This window comes from Anas acuta, chromosome 3 (genome assembly GCF_963932015.1).
Source record: "Anas acuta chromosome 3, bAnaAcu1.1, whole genome shotgun sequence".
Classification (NCBI taxonomy): Eukaryota; Metazoa; Chordata; class Aves; order Anseriformes; family Anatidae; genus Anas; species Anas acuta.
The window spans coordinates 50396179-50409652 of NC_088981.1; the positions used below are offsets into that span (position 1 = coordinate 50396179).

The 13474-nt window shown below is 36.4% G+C and overlaps 1 protein-coding gene and 1 long non-coding RNA gene across 5 annotated transcripts in view; both read left to right on the plus strand.

Annotated features, from left to right (window-relative positions):
* The window catches only part of LOC137854064 (SAM and SH3 domain-containing protein 1-like), a 545195-nt gene that overhangs the window by 244222 nt on the left and 287499 nt on the right, over nucleotides 1-13474 (plus strand). The window lies entirely within an intron of this gene.
* Nucleotides 1-13474, plus strand: part of LOC137854066 (uncharacterized) — a 259333-nt gene that overhangs the window by 234510 nt on the left and 11349 nt on the right. Inside the window, exon 2 of the long non-coding RNA XR_011094940.1 lies at nucleotides 1065-1114. This is a non-coding gene — a long non-coding RNA (uncharacterized lncRNA). The remainder of the gene's footprint in view (nucleotides 1-1064; nucleotides 1115-13474) is intronic.

Genomic DNA, 13474 nt, shown 5'->3' on the forward strand with positions numbered 1-13474 from the left:
AGCATAACCGGATGCACTTAAAATATATGTTTGAAGGACGCTGTTGCATATGAACTCAAAGCTCTGAGAGGTAGAGGATTGTTATATAGGCAACTATAAATACCACATAGGAAATCCTTTGTTTTCTCTTGAACAAGCTTTCAAAGATCCTTATTTAAATGCACAACATCATGTTTTAAATGATTCCAACAGTTCATGTGATGGCAAAGTTAGAAAAGGAGCAGTGCAGTTCAAAGATGCTATCAATTGTAAATGAGGGCTTTGTTCTTTTTCCTTTTTCTCTACTCCTAACCTCTTAACTGTGCTTACACACTATGTGTTTCATGTGGTTGAACAATGGTGTATTCTCAGACAACCCCATTCTCCCCATTCTTTGATGTTACATGCTAGTAACTAAAACGGATTTGAATGGATTTATCCACACGTACAGTGGAGACAACAATATCCTCTGTTTAAAAATAATAGCAATAAAAAAAAACTCTGTTCCAATAACTTTCAGACACTACCTCATTTCAGTTTTCACTAAATTCATATTCATTCTCAGAATTGTTGCTTATAATGCTGATGTGCAATGGAGGACTTCCTTTTGATCTATTAATAGCACCCCATTTATTTAAAAAAAAAAAAAAAAAAACATTCTTATCCATATGGGATTGCTGTTGCTCCTTGCACAGGAGTCAGTCCTGATGCATTCACATGTGCTCTCTGTCAGGATGTTGCCCATAGCAGTCGCTCTATCTATGTCAGTGAGATGGGTCTCCCCTTTCTGAATCTTCATCCTAAATCACATACCTTTTTTTCCACTATTCTCAATTTCTGTGCCGTTTTGGGCAGGAGGCGATTCAAAGATGTGTTGATTAAGTGTATGTGCTGGTAGTGATTAAGTGTACATGCAGGCTATGGTTTCTTATCCCCATCAAAACAACTCTTACTTTTTGTGGAAGGAGGGGGCGGGCAAGTAAAAACTGAATGAAGGAAAACTTCTTTCCCTCCCCCAAATGTTAAATCTGTAACAGAGATTTCCTGAGTAGTTTTAATTTTTTTTTTAATTTTTTTTCTTTTAGGTAAGTGGAACCTTTCTCTTGATGGCTTGGGGAAGCATTTTGTTGCTGTGGTAAGTGTTCTCCATCACATGAATATGCTGATGGCTGTGTAAAAATAAGCACATAAGTCTCTGGTTGAAATTTGAAATGTTTGCTGCTGTCCCTGGCTTGTCATCGGCATTGCAACAGGCAACTGCTGGTTTCTAGAAAACTGTGTACGTATGCTGCTTTTCCTGCACAAGTATTTCTGAATAGCAACATTGATCTTCTGTCCTCTGAAGATCCTGCTCGGTTACACAGCTTCCAAACATCCTCACTGAGTTTTGTTGATGCAACTTGGGTTTAATGCTAGATGGTTATGTTGTGTTTGGTCTTACAATACAGAAGCTTGTTGGCTGAATTGGTTTACTTGTTTCTGATTTGACTACTTCGAAATGTAAGATGCTGTTTTGAAAATAACTTCATAGGTTGCGTGTGTGTTGGGGGGGAGGGGAATCACCACGAAACTTGACCACTTAGCTGTGAGTTTTTTCAGAGTAAAAACCCTGAAGTCTTGAATTTGCGTTTGTGTGTGGTTGCTGATGTACTATGTCTGGGTAGAAGTGAAGGAAGGACTATTTGTTAGCAACTTGATTTTTAGGTTATAAGGGGTGAATGTCCTACTTGGGCTGTGCAAATTCCACACGTTCTTTACGATGGATGAGACAGTGGACTGCTGGAGAAGAGAAAAAATAAATAATCTCCCTTTGCGTTTCTGGCATTGTCCTGGAAATAGCAGTACCTGTATAATCCTTCTGTTGAAAGAGCTGTGGTCTCGCATGCTATCATTATCTCTTCAGTCATATCTTTTGAAATGTTATTTTATGACTCCAGTTGATTTTTGTGGCTTTTCTTTTTTTGACTGCAAGTCTTTATCCTATGTATCTTTCATTTGTGTAATGGATTAAAATGTGCATTACTTAGGGTGATAGTGCTTTAAGTGTATCCAACATGCTTAGCCTTTGCCAACATAATTATTTATATTGATGGTATTTAGGGATGGAGGTAAAGAAGGTTATGCTAGCAAAGAACAGCTATTCACTTCATTAAAATTGTTTTAATAACATTACATAAATAAATGTGCAGCTTGTACAGCACAAACTCCTCTTTCTAACCCAGTGAGCTTGATTTATTATTATAACCTTTTGTTGCTTCAGGAAAAAAAAAAAAGATGGGGGGTATCTTAACTTTTAAGTAATCGGTTATCAAATATGAAAGTGATGAATTCCTACTTCAGAATGATCATATGAAGGCTTGATACAGTGTGTCTACACTGATGTAATCGTTTTCTGTGGAAAAATCTTTGTTTAGTTAAGCCTGCACTTTTAAGATCCAGATGTTAATCAGGAGATTTGTCACTTAACTGGAGGATACTCTTTTTTTTTTTTTCTGGCCCATGGGAGACATTTACTTAATACTATAATTAGGTCGAAAATGGGTATATATATTTGTTCAAGGTTATAGACTATTGCAACTGCAGAGCTGACACTGGGGTGAACGAGAAGCTAGTACAGCAGATGCAAAATCAGAGCATGAGTATGTACATTTATAAATGCATAAACCTTTTAAAGGTGTTGTCCTGGAAAAGGTTTTCTTTATTCAAGTCTTCCCGTGTTTAAAATAAAAGCAAAGCAAGAATTAAAAATAAATAAATAAATAATCTACATGTATGTACTAAGTAGCTTGTATTCAGAATATCAATTTTATACCCTTATCCTTATATTTGTCGTGTTTCATGCACTTAGAGTTTAGAATGAAAAAGTACTTAGGCTTCAAACATCCCTTCCTCTTACCTATCTTCTCACCAAATGCTTGCTAAAAATTTTTCTTTTGAGGTCTTACGAAGGAAACTTTAAACTTCTTGTTCAAAGAGAATTGGAAAAACTTGGAATAACTAATAAAACTTGAGTCACTGTGTATCAACTTAAGATTTTATTGCTCCCTGAAGTAGGGTAGAAAACTGATAGATCTGTGTAGAAAAATGTCAAAATGGAAGAACCGCTTATGCCAAAGGTGAACAAATGAACTGGAGATTGTCATTGTTGTTGCTTTAGTTAAGTGATGGCTGTGTAGATGTAGATGGCTGGGTAGAAAGACTAGAAACCATTGTGCCAGTGATATCCATCACGGTGGGGGAAGGAAACTTGGTGTGTGCATGTGTGTGTGTAATGTTATATAGAAACTATCTGCTGATGAGTTGCCAGTGATCTATGTGTGAGGAAAGTGTGCTTGAGAACATAATTATATCAGTGACAAGTCTAGTTAAACGTTATTTTTCAGCTTTTAAATTTAATCTCCTTGTTGAGTAGGAATGCTTAAAAATGAATTCCTAGAGGACAGATAATTTTTTCTTGAAACATACTAAAGACAGCAGATTGTACTTCAGATACTACATTGAGGTTCATGCCCCATGCTGTTTTCAAGCCTGTTATAGTTTTCTTTTCTATTAAAGAAACAGGACTAGAAAGATCAGAAAATAGAAAAATGGAAAGGTGAAGAAGGTCAGGTTTTTTGTGCTTGCATAGGCTCTTTCATACTTATGCTTTGAACCCTTTTAAGAATGGCAGAGGCACGTGAATCCAGATGTTGTTTGAAGAGCTACCTCAAAGGAAGCTGGTCTGAGCAAATCACACCAGTGACAGGGCAAACCCATGCTGTGGCTTTTCATGACCATATGTAATCCAACAGCTTGAGAGCTGCACCCCATTTCAAATGTTCATGTTATATCGATGTGCCTGTCTTTTCTTCTGCATTTAATTTGAGGGTGTTGGTTCTAAACACCTGAAGTCTTTCATTATAAAAAATGTAGTTTATGACTTGTCATTTTATTTTTCTAATTAACTTATCCTCAGTGATCCTCATTTGTACTCAGTGTTATTATGTAATAATGAAGCTTTATGTTCCTACCATTGGAGAATATCTCTCAATCTTCAACTTCTGCTATACTCACTGATTTCAATAAAAATAAGTTTTCATTTGTTTGTTTGATTTGCAGATGAATTGCCTGAAGTACAGTGCAAACTAATATATTCAAAATGTTAAGAATTGAATTTGAGATTAACTCATATTCAGAAATCTTCCTATTTATTTTGCAACTCAGGTTGTTTTCAAATTTGTGTTGAGAATGCTTAAAATAGTAGTGCGGAAAATGGGAAAAGTTGGTCTGAATCCTTTGTTTAAAGCAAAATTTTTAATTAGTCTGGCTTTGCAGTCTTTCTTGATCTTCATTATTTTAGGTTGTAAATATTTCTAGCGTCTCTTTTCCATATTCAATCACTGGTTATGTTCTTGACGATCAAGTTTAGTTGTATTTTCAGAAATTAAATTATTTCCTTTAAAACTTTTCTCTTCTAGTTCCTACTACCATGTTGCTTGTTCTCTTGCCTTAATAGCTAAGTCAAAGGCTACAGTACAGACATTAAAACATCAGAAGAAACAGTTGTTTCTGCTGCTGCTGAAAGGAGATCCCAAATGTAAAATTATACTAACAAAAACTTGCAAACACTAAAAATCTTGCATTTCAGAATTACTGTTCAGGTAATTAAATAATGAATCTAGCTTTCATACTTGCTCGCTTTTAGACTTGCAAAGTTCACTCCATAAGCATGGGATGAAAACATTTCTTAATGGCTCAGCAGGTTACTTCAGCTGAACATAATCTTGAGGCATATATGGAATGCCTGCCTGCATTCCTTGGTAGATGAAGACTATTGCAAACATTCTCCTTCTGGCTTGATGGATTGATGATTTCTTACTGAAATTCTTTTGTGTGTGTAGTGTCTTTTTTGTTGTTGTTTTTTTTTTTTTTTTAACTTGTTAAACTTTTCTTTTTTAAAATGTTTTTACTAGGCTGTTTTTATATTTATGAAAAAAATGAATTTTTTAAATGTTTGACAGAAGGTGCTTTTTAAACTTAAAGGAAAAATCGTTGCATTTCAAGATGTTTTGCTAACGGGAATTAAGCAAATAAGATATCAGTCTTCTGACAGTGCACAGCACAAAAAAAGTCTCGTTGGAACATATGTGAAATTTTTAATGACAGATTGCCACTAATAAACTTACTTTAACTGCATTAATCTGATAAGTAGCAGCTAATATGTAATATTTGATAAGTAACTCTTTTTCATGATTATACAGTTGAGATTTTTCCTAAAGCAGCTTTTTTCTACAGCAGGCTGGTTAAGGTTTTCTGTCAAAGAAACTTCAACCTGCACTGACAAAGACCTGGTGTCTTTCATTGAACTAACATGCTAAAATAATCATACATTTGTGAGAAGTTTTGGAAGTGTATAACTGCGAATACATACATGTACATGCAAGCAAGCATATGTATATAATAGTGTCAATTTATAATACCAACCTACCTAGATTAGTTTGCATGTTTGTTTTAATGCTCAGAACTGCATTATTCTTCAGATTTAATATGCCAATACTTTGTGTTGCATTGTTACCACTTAGAGTCCATGACCTCACCTCTACCTTACTGCATTTTTTGGTGGGATTAGTCTCAATCACATTCCATAAAGCAAAAAGCACATTAGTTGCATTAATTCAAAAAAATCAGTCTGTTAGGATTGTGGTCAGGAGCTTATCGTTGTGCTTCTTACTCTATTCAATTTAATTTGAATGGTTTAATAATGAGCTTGTAGCTGCTGCTTTTTTTGTCTTTTGATTTCTTAATTTTAAAAGTGAGTGGTGAATGTGTATGGAAATAATCAGTATCATCCTAGCAGATGCACACAGTCCTCAGTAGCAGGTTGCATCACTTTATGCTAGAGTAGGTAGAACCAATATGGAGAGCTGTGGTGTGATCTGGCTTCGGATTACCATGTTCTACTCGGCTTGCTCAATGTCCTTTGTACAAAACCAGTGTGCAGTTAAGTTGGAGATAACACATTGTCTTGTTGAATTGAGGTTCTTGCCATTTGATTGATTCCTGTTGAGCACTGGGCTTGGTGTTTACCTGTGCTTGTTTATGCCAGTCAAAACAGAAAAACAAAAACCCGTGTTTTCAGGTTTACATTTTGCTGCAGCTAGCCTTAAACATTTTAGTAAGCCTTGCAAATATCTTGATACTTTGTCCACACTAGTTAATAGGAAAAACACAAAACTGAATGTCATCTGGTGTTGTGTATCAAAGCTGGATGTTTTTAAAAGTTATGAAGCAGAATAGCTCCAGATCATTAACTTTTGAGTGTTCACAGCAATTAAATAATCATGTAATGGAATGCCACATAGGTATTGATCTATGCATTTTACTGCCATGCAATCCTTTTGAAACAAAGCTGAATTTAAGAACAGCCAATGAAATCTTTTTTCTTTGAAAATCCTTTATGAAACATTTAAGTGAAACATTCATTATTTTGCAATTATTATTTGAATGAGTGCCTTCCTAATTATGTGAAATATCTGTTTTCCTTGGGGTTTGCCTGACAGGAAATAGTATAATGCTATTTTATAGCTCATTAGTAACAGCTTTTTTATTATTTTTTATATTTTGCCAGCTGTGGGGATTTCTTTCTTCTATGTTCAGAACTTAATTTATTTCTAGGGAAAAGAGATGGGAAGAGAAACTTGTAAATATCTGTAACAACACCAGAGTGGAGTGACAGCAGAGGAGTTACTAACAAATTGTTTTAACCATTACTTACAAATGTAATTAAGAACTAAAAAGAGGAGCTTAAAGTAAAATCATAGTGGGGAGTCTTACACATGGTAGATTCTGCTCTTTCATTATTGCACACTTTCAGCACTCATTTACATTGTTATTTCCCGAAGTCCCTGCAACTGTTAAATTATGCAAATCAAGTTACCATAATATTCAGTGCCAAAATGTTTTATTTAATAGCAGTCATTAATTTATTTCTCTAATTGATTCCACTAGGAAATCATCTTAAATGTATCATTTTGTTTTAAATAGGTCCCAGTTCAACATAACTAAAACCTGTTGGGCCTTACAGTCAGGGGGTGTTTTTCCCCCCAACATGTCCGTGACAATTCAGCAGTGATGCCACAACACCCCCTGCATTTCCCTCCCATTTACCAAGTTATTTCACATAATGGTAGAATCAAACAACATATTTAAACATGACACAACCATGTGTTTTATAATGCAGTGAATAAATACTATTGCTAGTGTTTCTGGATAGAGTAGAGCATTATAAGAAAGCAAGGAATGGAAGCAGACCTGAGAGAACTAGGGTAGTGCCTCTGGGAGATGGTGAGGCGAAGGTGATGCTAATGAGATTTTAAAAAGATAAATTTTTGAATAGCTTCAGGTCTGATTTGCATGATCTTTAGCATATAACACAAGGACATCTTGAATACTGCAATGATGCAAGTCTTAAGGGGCTTCTGGATCTCCCCAGGAAAATCTTAACAAAAGGGAAGCAAGGGGTTTTCCAGTGGATTCATCTTTCTGCTGTGTGCCTTTCAAAGGGGCTGTTTAGACGAGCAGAGGCTGTTTAGATTGAGACTCACAACTTGGTTTACTGCAAGCACAAGAAGCAGCATGATTATGGAGTTAGATCTGTCCTAGTGTCTGAGTGCTAAACATAATTTAAACATTCTGTGGTCTGCAAATACTACTGGAGTAACATACACCAAATCTTTCTCAGAAGAAGCTATCATGTTTGAAATACTGAATTCTAGGAGGGGGAAAAAGGTTAATATGCATGTATTTATAAGCAAAACCTGGATAGATATTTTTTTCCACTAAACCTTTGCCTCCTTTCCCAATGCTGTTGTGCAGCTGTGGCAGGAAATTAAATTCACTGTGAGAGTGGAGATTACAATCTTCTCTCCTCCTGTATTTGACACATTTTTACCTTGTTCCATTGCAGAGAAGACCTGGCAACTTGTTTGAAAATGAGTAAAATATTTTTGCAGGGACAAGTACGGTTAACCTTGCACCGTTTAATAGCCACAGGGAGCAGAATAACCTGTTGTCTTTGAGAAAGTGCAAATGAGATTCTTGTCTAATTGAAAAATAGGATATTTCTGGGTTAATTGCTGGAAATGACCAATTATCCAAAGACCTGCAATAAAGGAAATACCACCATCCCTCTTACCTTTCTTAAAACAAATTACTATCATCTGTAACCAGCAGCACATTCACCAGAAGGCTACGTGGTGCCTGTTACACAATTCTTATTTATCAGTTTTGTGAATAACAGGTAAGATCATTGTCTGGCTGCATTATTTACATTTTGAAATTAGATGGAGCACCAGTTCTGATGACAGCGTGTGGCCTCAAACCTGTCCTGTCTCACTTAAGGACCTGTAACTTGTCACATTTAAGAGCATAAAGTCATGGGAAAATTTGGGAGGATGGTTGTCATGTCATTTTTCCCATCTTCTATCTATACAACTGATTCCAGCCCTAAACAGATTAATTCTTTCCCTGCTTCACCCCTAGTTTCCTAGGAGTGTGTCTGTTGGAAGTGGAGGAATAAGAGTGGAGAAGCTGTCCACTGTTCATATGAGGCAATGGACAAAACAAGACTGCCCTCTTCTCAGCCAGCTTCCTCACTCTAGCTCCTCATTCCCTCATCTGACATGGGCTTCAGGAAGATCCCTCAGTGAGGGAGAGCGTTCCTGGCTTTAATCTTTTTAAAGCAATGTGTAAGCATTTATAGGTTTGTTTATATGTGTATTTGATGATTTTCATGCAACCTTAACATAAAATAAATAGCCTGATGGGGTATGTTTCTTTTTTTGTGTGTGTTTTGTGCTGGCTAAAGTAATTTGTTCCCTATATGTAAAATGTCAGGGGTTAAAGATGTTAATAGAATAGGCTTGGTCTTTTGGAGATTTCTGCCTTTTTACCAACACTTATTTCTGTGCTTAGGCCTTCATTATAGTTCATTTCTAAAACTGGTAAAAAACAAAAATTGCACATAAAAATGAGAGAAGATAGAAAAAAGTGTAAACTACTTTTGACTAGTTTCCCTGAAATAAGGATGTTCTTCTGTGACAGAGGTAAATATCCCTTTTAATTTAACTAAATAAACAAAGCAGCAAGCATAATTTACAACTGTCCCCTTTTTTTCCCTCCCCCTTCCTTGACTTTGTTCTTAGTAGATTTCTTGTCTATAACTGCATGTTCCTGCATTCCCAAGATACAGAGCTCTCTGCTGAATCTCAATGACAAGGAGAAGTCTCAGTTGGTTTATTCTTTAGTGATCTGACCTTTTCTTTGTCAACTTGTTTACTTGCAAACATTTAATCTTTGATTCAACCCACAGTTTACTGAAAAGCAAGAAACAAAACTTCTGAATCTCTGTGTCTTGTGATCTGTAATTCCTGTTACAAAATAATATTTAGGAAGATTAATAGGGAATCTTTCTTTTCAGGAGCTCGGGGTCCTAGGCTTGGAATTTTGTGGAGGTTTTTACTCTTGAAAAGCAGTTTGTTTCACGGCAGTGTGGGATCAAATGAATCAGATCAAATGGAGGCACAGGCACACTGTCCAGGAAGGCTGCGGGGTCTCCCCCCTGGGAGATGTTCAGAAGCTGCTTGGATGTGGTGCTGGGCAGCCTCTGGGTGTCCCTGCTCGAGTAGGGGGTTGGACTAGGTGGCCTCTGGAGGTCCCTGCCAACCTCAGGCACTCTGTGATTATGTCTTGGCCATGGCCACCCCCAAAACATGGGGGCTTCACCCCAGCTCCCCTTCTCTGCATGTGGGCTTTGGAGCTCAAGGTAAGTGCTGTGATTCTGTGACACCTGGCTTCTATTGCTTCAACTCCAGCACTGGTACAGTAGGTATTGCCAGCTCATCAGTCCTAGGCTTTCTCTGGTTTTCGTGTGGAATTTCTTGACAGTGATCTCAAAGTATTTTTAGTAACGCCCTTGTGTGAGAAAAGCCATTTGTGAGTGAAGAGTGGCTATGGGCTGGGAAGCCTTTTTCAAATCTCTCAGCAACCCACCTGTCAGTCTGAGCCTCACTTTCAGGAATAATAGTCCTCACCTAGATCCCCTTTCCCTCCTATCCTTTATTTTTTATGTTACTCAGTGATTATACTCATAGCTAAACTACTGACCTAGCACTTGGACCTGGTTTACTGATTGTTCTCATGGCAGACTTTTTTTTTTTTAAGGTAATAGGACACTGATTTAGAAGTGTTCAGACAGAAATGTGTCTAAAACAAATAATGCCTTTGGTCTTGTCCATAGGCTTCTCCCTGAGCATCGTTGCTGGAGAGGATGCTTGGGAAAGCATCACATTGCCTGGAGAGTGCTGGGGTGGCAAAGTGGTGGGCTTCTCCTCCAGTGTTCTGTGAGGAGAGCTGGTATTGATTTTTTTCAGGAGTTCAGACAATGCCCCTGATCACTTCTACCTGTAACCAATTAGCATTACCTACAGGTAATGTGTTGGTTATTTGAAAAGGCATGAATTCTTGAAGTTATTTGTGACCAATTTCCATGGCTTTCAGTATGAAAAACTTGAATACATTTTGTAGAAGATAGAGTTGACTTCTCAAATTTCACACGGATCTACAACCAGTTAGCACTCAGCATAATCTCCTTGATAACCATCTGTTCTTCTGCTCACACTTACATATAAGACACATAAAAAGTGGATAAGGGAGCTTGAAGTGTATTTGCAGATTGGTTGCTTGTAAGTTACTTCCATCAAGAAAACAGTGGCTAAGAGCCTTCTGTTTTTCTTTCTCTTTTCCCCTACAAAAAATCAAAATGAAGCATCTAAGGGTATAAAAATGAAAATTAATAGTTCCCTTTTTTTATTTCATACTGTGCACTGCAGACTTTCACTGTCATATATCCTGTTTTTAGTCATCTTCAGCATAAGGGATGTTTAAGTTTATTTATACCAATATATGATTAATTTGTGTGAAAGAACTAAATGATTTAAATAACACTGCTTATCTGCAAAGATTGTTGTTCAGACTGAAAAGGATCAATTGTAGTGGTACCTAGTGCCCTTTACTGACACTACTTTCAAAGTGCCAACTTCAATTGAACAATTAATGTTAACTGTTAATAGCCTCTGGATCTACCCACAAGGAATTTCAGAAGTGGCTCAGTACTCCAACATTTCATCAAGTAGAGAATTAAATTTGTTACCCAAATCTGTATAAATTATTTGTACTCTATATTTTCTTTTCTTGATAGAACTAAAACTGCAAGTTTATAAGACTGTTTCTAAAAAGTAGGCTTAAATGGTGTATAACCTGTCACAGCAATCAATGTGAGAAGAACACTGTCTTAGGAAAAAAAAAAAAAAAAGGTACTTAACCTTATTCTGAGTGATTTAGGGATAGTACTGGTACAGACTGTATTCTCTTACAACAAGAGGTGTCATTTGTTAGGTATCTGACTGTCTTGATTATATGACTTTGAATAAATATTTCTTGAAACTATGCTGCCCTTCCTTATTTCAGTCAATTACTGATTTAGTCCTTTAAAAAATCTTCTTATGGGTTTGCTAGATGAGGTTGAAGCTCATCTATGAAAACTCTTGAACTAGCCACACAGGTTTACTGAAAAAGACAGAAGGACTTGTGTAAGACACAAATGTACAAGGTCATCACCTGTTTCTGATAATTATATTTGTTTTGTTTTAATTAATAGATCTGTAGTCAATTTTTTAATAGAATGAGTCAATTTAGAGCTGAAGAATTGGCTTGAAATTAAATGTCTTTAAAATTTAATGAACAGTGCAATGCATTCTTGAAGTAATCTGAAGAACATAAAGAACATGTTACGTAAGTAAAATGTATGTCCTCTCTAATTACATGGAGAAATAGATATGAAAGGGGACTCAAATTCTTAATTCTAACAGTAACAGCCTGGATAAGGTTACTGACTGTGGAAGACAGCAGAGCTCTTTCTGAGAATAAACGAATATCGGTAAACAGTAATATAATAAAACTTAAAAATGAATACAACAATTTAAAAATAAATTGAATAGACTACAGAGTATGTAGTGCCAATTCTTTGAATATTACTTCACTTTGCTTCATAGAGATTCTGGAGACTGCTTGGTAGGTTTGTAAGCTTTACTCCTAAAGGAGATACTCTGACCAATGGAAATGTAAGGACAGTTAGCATGAATATGCATGGATGTTTTATATTTGTGTTGTGTAAAAGCAGTATATATTTCAGCCTGTCCTATTCTGCTGAATATCTACATAGCTATTCAAGAAAGAAAGATTCCTGTCTTGATTCTTCCTGTTCTCAGTTTCAAATATTGTAAAACCTTCAAACTTGTATTATTCATTTCTAATTTGCTTCCACCAGAAGGCCAAATGGAGAAATAGCAAGGTGTTTTGACAATAAGGTGTGGATATAAGTAACGTGCTTAAAACCATAGTCTCTGAGTCAAAGGTGTCGGACCTCAGTCAGCTCCATCATCACTGATAATAGACACTGTCAGAAAACTGATAACAAAACTCATCTCCATTAACAGTATTTGTGCTCAGCAGATGTGCATCACTGAAAATTATGTTCATACTCAGAAATGTAGCAAAATGATCCTTAGTATGCTCTAGTTGTGCAAATTGAAGTGATAGTTGTCTTACTCATCTCTGTTAGATATTTATTTACACGTCTCACAGGGAAATATATTACATTTAGAAAGACACTGGAATGTTTTGCAAAAACAGAAGTTATTTTTAGAAAAAAGATTCATCTGTCACTGACATGGACGACATCTGGTTGAAGTGTGATGAATCCATGTTGTAGAAGAAAAGGGACATCCTGATGCTATTGCATATACATCTTTGTGATTATGGGTGTTCTTTTTTCTAAGAAGCAAATTTATTACAGATAAATATTTTATTTTTTGCACAAGTGTGCTTCAGAACAACACAGATACTTGATGCTCTAGCACTCCCCTAGACTACAGGAGAATCTGTTACACAGTGCAGAATTGTCTCTGGAACAGTAGTAGATCCTAAAAACCATGCAGGTGATTTCTTAGGGTGGGCTGTAGCCACTGCAGGAGGATCCCAGTTTTCACATGCTTTGCCATGTTGTGCCTGCAGCACTGTGTTGGATTCTATATCAATGCAGTGGAATGCATTTGCATTACGTTCTCTCCTACATGGCCATGGTGGCAGCTCAGGTATTAAATATCTGCTAATACATATGCCTCACAGAGACATTTGTTTATTTGTGCAACATGAGCTTTCCCATCAGCTATTCATCATCTCTGCTAAAAATAGAAGATAAAAAAAAAAAAAAAAAGTAGTAGGTCAGATGGCAGCAGGCCAGGTTGTTCTCACTCTTGTTCCCTTAGGGGTAAGGAAGGCTAAGAGAAATAGAGCTTGAAACGGCAAAATCTGTGAGACCAAACAGAAACGACTGGAAGTATTGCACTGTTTTTCTCTAGTCTAGTAAGAGTTCTGTTTAAATTCCTCTCCTTTTTGG